Genomic DNA, 10,941 nt, shown 5'->3' with positions numbered 1-10,941 from the left:
TTTTCCATTTTTGTAAAAATCAACATTATTACTTTATTATTCTTTTTGAAGGCACTTTAGATCGGACGTGGTGGCCCAAGTGTTACCTTTTTTGTGTTGTTTTTGAATGCCGGTTTTAAATGTGATTGAGTTGCCTTTGTGACACGATCCCGCCAAATTGGGGGGACGTGGACGCGCTTGCAATTTGCATGTTTTGGAGTGTGCATTGTATATTTTTGTTTCAAATTGCCGGTTTTGGAGTGACTGTGTGTCTATTGGAATTTCGCTCGCTCGTTCGTTCGTGTATCGTATGTTTCAATTGCCAAATTGGTCGACCGGATGATGGTGTGTTAGCGCGTTTCGTTTTTTGGTAGATGTTTGCAGCCATAACGTACCGTCGTTCGTTTCGCCAAAAGATGTTTACGCCAGAAGGATGTAATTTTCTGTTTGACGTTTGCTTTGCCATGAAATTGTTCTACGCTCAGTGCCGAACGATCGTGTGCCTTCGATTGCGTCACTGAATGGATGGCATGCGATGGCGTCAGCAGACTGCAAAAAACAAACTGAAAAGTCTAAAAGTTCCGTTTTTATTTCATTTTGATTGCCTTCATTTGCTATTGTAAGAACGGTTTTGGATTATGTCAGAGATTAAAAAACGTGGCTATTTCAGTTTTGAGAATGCTCGGCTACTCGCCCGACGATCACAACTTAATCCCGTTGATGTTTCCTTCTTCTCTGTTGTTGATATATCAAGTCTGTGTGTGTGTGTTTATGTGTGTGTATGTGTATGTTAGTGTGTAGATGTGTGATTTTTTATGAGCTTTCATTTTGAAAATGCGTGCGTTCAGAATGATTATGAACTGCTTGTAAACAGAAGCCACACTGCGCTGCCATATACATAGTAGTGTTTAGTTGAATTTACTATTAATTCTTTAGCCGAAAGGCTGAAAAATATCCAAAAACACATTTTTCAACAAAACACTGGCAATGATGCCAAGCGTCCTTGAAGTTAATTTTGCTCGTAAGAGACACAATTTTCGATTGCCCAAAACAGATCCGAACGGTTCATTTCTGAGAGAAATCCACTATGAAGCAGTGTGGTGCAAAATGTTTCTGCGAAGATTTACATCTGTTTACCAATAGACAAGTACTATTACACTGGAGAACCTGGACCATGTGTGTGGATGGCCAAACTAGAATCTTCCGAATGCCGATGCCAAAGATGATAAACGATGAATTTTGGCTCGCTGTCCGAATATTGATACTGCTCGAAAGTGCATCGCAAAAGTTTCTAAAAGGATTCAATTTGTGTTGATTGGTGAGAATTTTCAAAAATGTTCAATTTGGTTCTCTGGTTACTTCGGAGGTTGTTCCAAAACTGGAGTGCAGATCCATCGAAGTCAGGGACAGTGTTTTTATTATTTTTATTATTCTAATTTCACAATCATTTGTGCGTGTGTTAGTGTGTTTGTGTGTGGACTCGTTTGTGTTGCTTTCAAATATGTTTGTATCCATGTGCTGGTGGTTGGTTGAAAATGATAACTTTCTACTATACGAACTTCTCGCAAACTGAGGATTGTTACTAACCAAATACAAAACTGGCGTCTTCCATCCGATCCGTCCGGAAGATGCCAGCTAGTGTTGCTTCGTGTGTGTGCTTTGATGTACTCGTGAATGTATTGAAGTATCCTGTAAATCATAAATCTCAAATATTATTTCTCGTTGTTGAAGGACCGCCGGGTCGGTGAGGAAGCCTTAGGGGCGCCCCCCTCGTGCGTTGGGGTGGCACTCTCCCTCCCGCCGGCTGGCCCGGACTGCCTGTGTGTTGGTAGATCCTGTGTGTACATGCAATAACTAACCGAAAACCAGTTTCTCCGAACGAAAGATTACAAACTGAAACGGTTTACCAATGTCCTGTATGACCTCCAACCAGCGCCGCCCCGCCGGGGGGTCGATCCAGCCGCGTTCGGTCGGACCGAGGGGAGGGGCGACGAAGGCCGTAGGTGCTGTTTCCGGAAGATTAACGTAATGCTTTGGGGTTGAGAAACAAATTGCCAGTTTTGTGTTTTTATCCTAGTAAATCCAGGGTTATCTGATTTGTTTCGGGTCTGGAAGTTTTCTTCATGCTCCAAATTGTTTTGCTCAATTTACCTGCTCTCGATTTGCCCTTTTTGGTGCTGCTTGTTGCTCACTAACGTTGGCCTAAAGTTGTATTTAGCATTTTAGAAATAACCGCTACCATGACTTTACTTTGTTTTAAATTTTTTACTTCTTGTTTGGGAAATGTTTGCTTTGTGTTTTTTTTTCAATAATACTAGTATTTGATTTATCTTATTTTCGGGATTCACTTTGCCTTATCAAGGAATTAAATTACAATGGTTTTATAAGTGTGTTTTTTTCTTTCTCTGCAGAGATTATGTAGTAGTAGTATTCATCCTATTTCTCTTTAAATAGCGCTGCTCTACCATACGTTCTTCTCTGATCATTTTCCACTTCGCTTTCTCATTCCTTTCATTACTTCACCTGTCCGTCGTTTTCTTATTTCTCGAGTTTTGAATGATCGCCATTGCGCATCCTTTGCGTGATCCTTTTCCGATCTTGCTGGCACACTCGGTGCGTTGAGTGTGCATGTGTTTGGCAAGTGAGTGTTTTCCTTCCCTCTTTTTCCGTCAACTTTACATATGCTACATCCCACATTGAAAAGAGAAAAATTAATATAATATACCCTCCCACAACCGCTTCCGGTTCTCGGCGACATTGCGTGTACGAAGTGCACCAATTTGCTCGTCCGTGCTAGTGGTGTTTTCCTCGCCTTTCGGAATGCGCGCGTTTAGTTGCATGTGTACCTTGGTTGTAAGATTTCTTTTTAAACTGGGTTATCGGTCTGCATCCGTTTTCAACTACTTTCAAAGGTGATGCGAGAATTCAACCCTTCGTATCGATGCCAGTGTGCGTCAAGCTTAACTTTTGCATGTACTTTCCTTGATCGATACACCCTTTAAAGTCCGATGGTGCGCGTGGTTGTGTACTTTTTCGTCATTTCAAAACACTGATTCGCCACTTTACCGGACGGGCGTCTTAAAGTTTGCAGAAGTTCTTGTGTAAATGTGTGTTTTCTTTTTGTTTTCGTCAATTTGCTCGAAAATCGCTATGCAGATAATATTTTATGAGTCTCATCTTTTGATTGCTTTAGATTTCTCAATAATTTTGCGTTTTATTTAAGTTGATCTGTAGCATCCCTCGCTGTTCTAATGTACAATTCTCTCGTTGAAATAGCTATCAACGTGCAGAGAAAAGGACAATAATTACCAAAACTAAGAGTGTCCTTGCTTCTTTTTAACTCACTAGCTACGATTGGTTAAGAATCTTTTCCATCTCACTGATCTTGTTTATGTTTTCTTCATGTTCTTGGTGTAGATGTTTTGATTGTAGCATTTTACTGCCTATACTGAGGCAAGGCTCAAAATCAAGTAGCAAAATGCTTCAACCTGTTCATGTCAATACTTTTCCACGTCACCAAGAACAAAGATCTGAGGGATTTAACATTGATCCAGGTCCAAATGGTGGAAAATTTGGATATTTTTTTAACACATTTACGATTTATCGAAAATTATACGTACTCTCCCCAGAGCCATAGCAGCAAAATGTTGTTTGACTTGCTGAAAGCTGCATGTTTATGATTACATGCAATACACTGAGCTCACGTTCCGAGTGCACTGTCTGAGGACCTTTGTTTTTCGAGATTGTATTTAATTTTGCGAACTGAATGGTAGCACATCGCATCTTGTGCTCCCGAGTAATCAAAATATGAAATGTTTGCAACACCTGAATTTGTTTCCTTTTTTTCGCTTCTTACATAGAACCTAGTGGTCGACCGCTTGATTTCTTAGTTTTTATTGACTTCTGCTGCTTCTAGTCGCTTATCTCACATTTAAATTTTTCTTTGTTTATTTTTGTATATAAGAAAATATAATTTAAGGCAGATTTTGGTAAAATTACACACACTGTTTTGTCTTAATACGTTTATTTTCTTTTTTGTGTTTAGCGTTATTCTCCCTCACTGTTTCGAAAGATCTATTAAATGTAATTCTTCGTATGCTTCTTTTTTTATCTTCGTTACGTTTTTGGTTTTGACCACCACCGCTTGTTTCCTGATGCTTGTTTAAAATTTTTTCTTAATTACATTTTCTTAAGATTTGTTTCACATTTTGTTTTTAATTTTTTAAAGATAAGGCGCGAAGGTGCTTCAAATAAGCTTGTACTTTTTTCGTGATATTTCTTTATATCTTTAGACCGGAAATCCCAAAACATTGCCGAGAACGTAGTTTCTTTGTATCGTCTGTCTGTTGCTGCTTGGTTGGTTACCATTATTTCGTCACAACTGCGTTTGTGTTGCTATTGTTTATCATTGTTTGCTTCATTTAATTTGTAGTTGAGTTTGACCTAGATTACTCCTAAACAAGAGACCGGGAAATTTGAAACGAAATGCCAACCCTTGTTGTGCTGCTGCTTTATTTGGTCCATGGTACGGTGCAGATAGTGCTGTTGTTCTTACGCTTCATTTTAGGTTTGGGGGTGTACATCTTAACCTGTTTTGTTTCACTTACTCTCCCCTTGAATATTCTTAGAAGTCCTGTTTCATACAAGTGTTCAAGCTATTCCACTTTTATTTTTGGAAAAACCGCATCATTTGATTGTGACGTGACTATTTTTGTAATTTTACTCGAGAACAATTCGTTCATAGCCAGCTGTACTTTTTAAACGTGTCTATGATACTTTGAGCATCTGAACTCATTGACAATACTACACTTTTGTCTGCACCGTATGGCTGTCGCTTTATGCTGGTTATCGTTTCGTTGGTTTTTGTTTTAGTAATTTTGATTGAGCAAATCAACAATAATCAATACTTTCCAGTTTTCTTCATCCGTTAAATTTTGACTTTATTTTTAATTTTGAATATAATTTTGAACCGCTTTTTTGTTTTTAGCTTATTTCCTGTTTTGTTTGCTTCCCTCGTTGGGTTCGCTGCTGATGCCTTGTGTTGGTAGGCTTTCTATTTCTTGTAAGCACCTCACCTCAGTCTAGACGTGTTATATAGCTTCTTATCGTTCAGTTGTTCGGTGTACGATCTGATGCTATTGTTATACCAGTTGATATTAGGATGTTGTTCACTGATGTTTGCTGTTTTTGTCTCCTTTGTTATCTGACTCTTATCTTTGCTGTCGAATGTGTGTAGTTGTGTGTAACAAACAAAATCTGACTAACCGCAAAGAAATGTTTCTCCGAAAACTGAATATTGAAAACACTTGCCATTGTCACTCTTCCGGGGGCCGGGTGACCGGACAAGTGTTTGTTAAAATGGCCGTTTAAAGTTTATACATTTAAATGTATGTATATATATTCATTTGACAATGGATTCCAAACTATGACCGAAACTGTAGCGATTATGGTCGCATTCTGCTGTTATTTCCCTTCGGTGAGTGAATAGTATCAAAACCTATTTTAATGAGGCAACCGTTCGAACGCGCGAGCTCCGTTTGAAGCTCTTGGTGCCCTCCCGGCTACCGAAATCAATATAAAATCAAACAACCCATTTGAAAATCCCTATTTTCACTGGAGTTGCTCAAATTTCGCATTTTATATCCACTTGGTTGGTGTGATTGTTCTATGATCGTGCGGTTATCTAATCGATTAGACTCATTCGCTTCTGATGTTCGGTGTTGTATTCAGATTGGTTTAAGAAAATTATCGCTGACCGATTCTTTATCAAAAGAAGTGTATGTGTTTAGAAATATCGAATAGACTATTAACGGAATACTATGCACTGCTTTGCTTTCTCTTTATTTGATTGTTGTTGATTATTGTTTCATTTGATGTTCTTGTGAGCACTGCTGTTGATTAGCTTGTTCAGCCTTTTATGGTTGGGTTTATGTAAAATAAAACGTTTTCACCCGCACGAGTACGCGCCTGAAACATGCTCGCATTTGGTTGTTTCGATAATGGCTGCGATGTGATTTAAAATTCAAGTTCAATTGAAAAATCATTTGTTTGATTTTTGGGACATTTTTCGTTTTGAAGAAGAATTACACCACAATAATTGTATTATGATATTTTTATTGGTATGCCAATTGAAACAAAAGAAAAAAGTTTGGTTTTAAAACGATTATTAGCAAATAGAATTTTTCGCAAAAGTTTCCATAACATATTGTTCGGGGCATATTCAAAGCATTCGTTTTAGATTCAGCGTGTTGCAGTTGAAAATGTTTACATTGAAAATGAAACTGTTACAATCCAGCTCCGCAGTACGCAGAGAAATGACTCTTTTGTAAACTACCCAGTTCTCGAAATGGTGTCCAAACTATTATTCAACGTTGTTTTCTTTTAGTTTTTCATGAGTTTCAGTTTCAAGATACGTTCGCAATTTATTATTTCAAACAGTTTTGACCATTGGTCATGACGAATCCGAACCGTCAGCGATTCGCTTGCGCTTCTTTTTGATCCTAATTAAATTTTTTAAAATAGTTTCAATATAATTTCTCAATACGTTTTGGTTTTCTTCCTTTTCCTGGTTAATTTTCAGCGATACGTTTCGTGTATCATTATTTTTGTTTGCTGTTTCGAGTAGTTTACCCCACCACTTGCTACCATTCTTCGCCTGCATTACCGCCTTCGCTTAAAAATATATGTTAATATGAGGTAGATTTTAGATTCCACGAAATGTCAGACGAAAACTATTCAAACTGTCCTAAACGTATAGCAAATGGTGCAACGTGGTTGAAAGCATAAACATAAACTTTCAAAACACCGTTCTTCTCGTTTTGTTCCGTTCGTAGTGGAATTTTTTGCGTACGGTTTGAGTTTTTTTATATACCCCGATTTGTGTTTTTTTTTATTAATGTGGCTGTTAGTTGCTCGTTTCGGTATCCCTTTCTTACGGCATAGATTGTTTCTTGGCTAGTATTGTTTCCCCACGTGTTTCGTATTTGCTTATAGCAAATGTGCACTAAGCAAATCGCTTTGCTTTTAATCTCTATTCGCTTTAGTTGTGTTTCCATCGAAAACATTCATGAAATGGAAATATTCGAAACTGATCAAATCATCGTTTGTGCCTGCCGTCTTTTCGCGTTATTTCGCTACTCTTTCCCTACTTAGTGTTGGTAGTTTCTCTTTTGTCCTAATCGTTACTGTGATGGATATGGCTCATGGATATTTTGTTCACCATGTCACGAGAGAAAATGCCCATCGGGAGCTACATTTCACAGGATCAAAAAAGCCTCAGCCTTATTACGCAGCCATGTAGCCATTTTAAATGGTTCTATACTGTGGCCTCTCGTAATAAGGCCTGGTTTGGATCACCTGTTATCTCCTGCTCGCTTGATGTTCTTACCCCGGAGTTCGATGTTTGTTTTCCAACCGGTTGCTTTCCCTGTTTAAGATGAAACACATTCCACGATCTTATTGCTGTCCGCTCACAGTGTTACATGTTCGGCATTGAAAACGAATTTTCTTCTCCACTCCATCATTCAGATGCTGAGCTTTGCGGTATTTTGACCGGTATTCTGTGTAAGTTTTCCTACATAACGGTCCTCCTCCGGAGGGAGTAAGTTCCATTGGTTGATTTGAAATTGTTTGCTATACCGCTTATGGTATTCTGGCCTCGAAAGCGACTCGCGAACGCACGCGAGCCTCGGACGTCAGTTGAGCCTGATACCTTTTATTTTGTTGATGATGTAATTCGAGGTGCCCTACTCAGGTTCATCCTTCGTCGATGGCTCCACGGGCGTTGCGCGAACCGCCCCGAGCCCATTCGGTTACTGCTCCTGCTGGTGTTGCTTTGACAACAGTGCTTGCAGATTTGAAGTTCGGCGTTCGGGGAAATGACTACGTCCATTCGATAGCTCATATACTGTGTTCTAGTGGTTTGCTTACATCATATGTACGGTTGCGGTCGCCTCCGGCGGAGTCAGCGGCTGCGAATTGCCCACCGGACGGTGCGAATTTGTAGTTACGATCGACAGCCGGTTCGCCGGATCGACAGAAACTGGCACAACGCCACCGGGCTCGAGCCCGCTGCTCCCGGGCGGACACTACAACGGAAAAGGAATAGAGGTGATTACACGAATCAAGGGAGTTGTTATCTGGAGTTCTATAGTTCTATACACGGTCGGCTGGGCCGCGGGGGTGGCTGGCCACAGCTACCTACTCTTACTGTCACGCTCTTCGTCTCTCTCTCTCTCTCTCTCTCCCTCTTTCTTTCTCGCTGGTCGGAACATCCTCTTCGTCTGCCCGTCTGGCGGAAGGCGGGAACGGATTCGGGAAGTCCTGGCGGTTGGATATGCGTCATAGTCCGGTGTGGTTGATTTCCGCGTGAACGACCAGATCGCGATCGTGATCATCGTCGGATTTGTGTTCGGTTGGTTGGTTCAGTTTCTCTTCTGTTGTGTTTTAGCCAGTGCCTGCGGTTGGAATGCACCATTTTGCCACTGGGCAGTGGAGGATTCCCCAGATCACCCCGCGCCCACGGTCTATCTGCTCTGTACAGCTCGGTCAGCTTCGGAAGTAGTTCTGCTTATTTCCAGTGAATAAAAAGTTTCAAACAAACCGGTTTGCTGCTGTTGTACAAAATTATGCATTACCATTAAATCTTGTGCTACGAGATGGAACCGGAGCTGTCGGGGGTTGGTTTCTATTACAAGTACGTTTGGCCTATTTTCACGATCAGCAAGTGACGATGCGCTGATCGGGGTGTTTTACTGTTTTCGGGGCTACAATCGTAGTAAACATGCGATCGATTTCATGAAACTCTCATTTTGACGTTCTCTGTCTCACGCGCCACTCGGTTGGGTTTTGGTCGATACGCTGTGCATCGAAGATTGCTGCGTTTCCATGGGTATATACAGTTTTATACACAGCCTTCGCCTACCAGGGCAACCGCCAACGACGGCAGCCCGGCGTTCGGCGAAGCATTAAGTTCTTTAATCATAGAAGTGTTGATACCTTAGACTCTATCGCTATACAAAGGTAAGGAATACAATTTCTCCTACGTCACGCGGTCGCGCCGCCAGCATTGAGCATCGCCATTTCACTCTGTGTTGGCACCTGGGATTGATGCTAAAAATTGTGTATGGTTTGTCACCTGCGTAGGTGATGACTAGAGTTACCTACGATTTGCGTTTCTGTACTACTAAGTTTGATTGGTTTTCACTGTTACACATTAACAATATCATTGTTTTGCGTTCACTCCTGCGGATCTCGGTTTTAAATTCTATTGTAAACGCTTTCTCTTTCTATCTCCCTCTCTCTTCATCACGAACACTCCATGTCTTCATTGCTGTTTTAAAAATACTTATTGCAATCAAAAATAAGATTGTATTATTTGTTGAAAATTGTTACATCGGTAAAGTTCTCTGGCACTATTGTTGAAATTATTATTGATTCTTTGTTTGCTGTTGCCTGCAGCGCACGGTGCAACCATTGCACTTCGCTGCAGGTTCTGCATTCATCCTGTCGATTTCGGTTTTTGTTGCTGTATGTTTGCTTTTGTAAAGGTGCGAGTTAAATCAAAGTGGAAAACGAAAGCGGCAAACGAAAAACGCTTAAAACGCCTTTGCCAAAAAGGGTTTCGTTGAAGTTTTGCAATATAAGTTTTGTCGTTCGAGGATCATAGCTATAAAAAGAAGTTTAATTTTCAATCATTTCTGTTATTTTTTGTTGCTCAAATATCGACGATTTCTCTGAAAAATGGTCGGAAAGAGATTTGTTTTGAGATCATGAAACTTCCGATAGTAGTTTTACATTTAAATTACCCGAATATCTAATTTTCATTTAATATTTTGTTTCAATATCGTTTTGGAATTGTTTTTACGAAGACAAACTTGCCATACAACTTAGAGCAGTCCCTTTTATAGCAACGAACCTCTCTCGACACCCTCCGACCCGGTCCATTACAGAGCTGGGCCTCGCGGTAAGTTTTGAATATCGCCGAATATTAAATTTTATGCTACAACTATTTTTTCTTAGGATTCCTATGAAGGGTGTGTCCGGAAATGTTTAGTTTAAGATTTTCCCGTCCAGGGTACCATAATTAAAATCGATCTCATTTTAAATTTTCGCTGCGCACCAGGTGCATAGAAAGTTCGAAATACGTATCGGTACCACATTCGAAAGTGGTTCATCGAAGTGACCGCTAAGATCGACTCAAGCGAATAGGATTTAACGCCTCCCGCTGCATGTCGCTGCAGAGACAAGCAAATCAAAGATGTTGTCATTGATTTTTGCGCACCGATGACCGAAAAGTGGGGCTACGATGGTGTGAACCCGCTTAGGCTGGTGCATGCGCTAACGGAGAGAGATGTTGGGTCCGTTCTGTTCATGCCCTATCAGCCTGACGGCCACCGGGTTTTTGTAACATTTGCAAGCCGGAAGATGTTATGTTCCGTAAATGACCTCTTGCATGTGCGTTCCTGTGTTGCTTGCGTTATGTTGACTACCTAACTTTTCTTTTTTATTTTGCTGTTGTCTAAAATAAGGCATAAGTTGCAGTTAAAAACTTCAAACAAAGGGTTTGTTGTATTGAGAAAAAGGTCCTTTTCAGATCCTGTTTGTCCTGCTGGTGGTGTATTTTATCTGTATTTAAGCCAACCGTTCGCGTCCCCCACCAAGGGAGGGGCTTCCGACGCGCAATAAACGGGGCATTGGGAAACGAAATGTTTATGCTTCTTGGATCGGTACGTCCTTATCATCGATAACGATTAAATCTGTTCGGTCGCTCGTTTCGTAATCCTAGATTTGTGTTGTTTCATGTTAAATATCACAAACATTTGTTTCTGGTGCCGATTCGACGGCTTTGTTCACACGGTTGACGATCTTTTCGAAAATCATAAGAAGATATCCCTGTGTTTCCTGTGCGATCGCCAGTCTAAGGCCGTCCACAGCGATCATCCACTTTCTGCCGACATTCCG

Source organism: Anopheles coustani, chromosome 3 (assembly GCF_943734705.1).
Source record: "Anopheles coustani chromosome 3, idAnoCousDA_361_x.2, whole genome shotgun sequence".
NCBI lineage: Eukaryota > Metazoa > Arthropoda > Insecta > Diptera > Culicidae > Anopheles > Anopheles coustani.
This window is presented reverse-complemented; position numbering follows the sequence as displayed.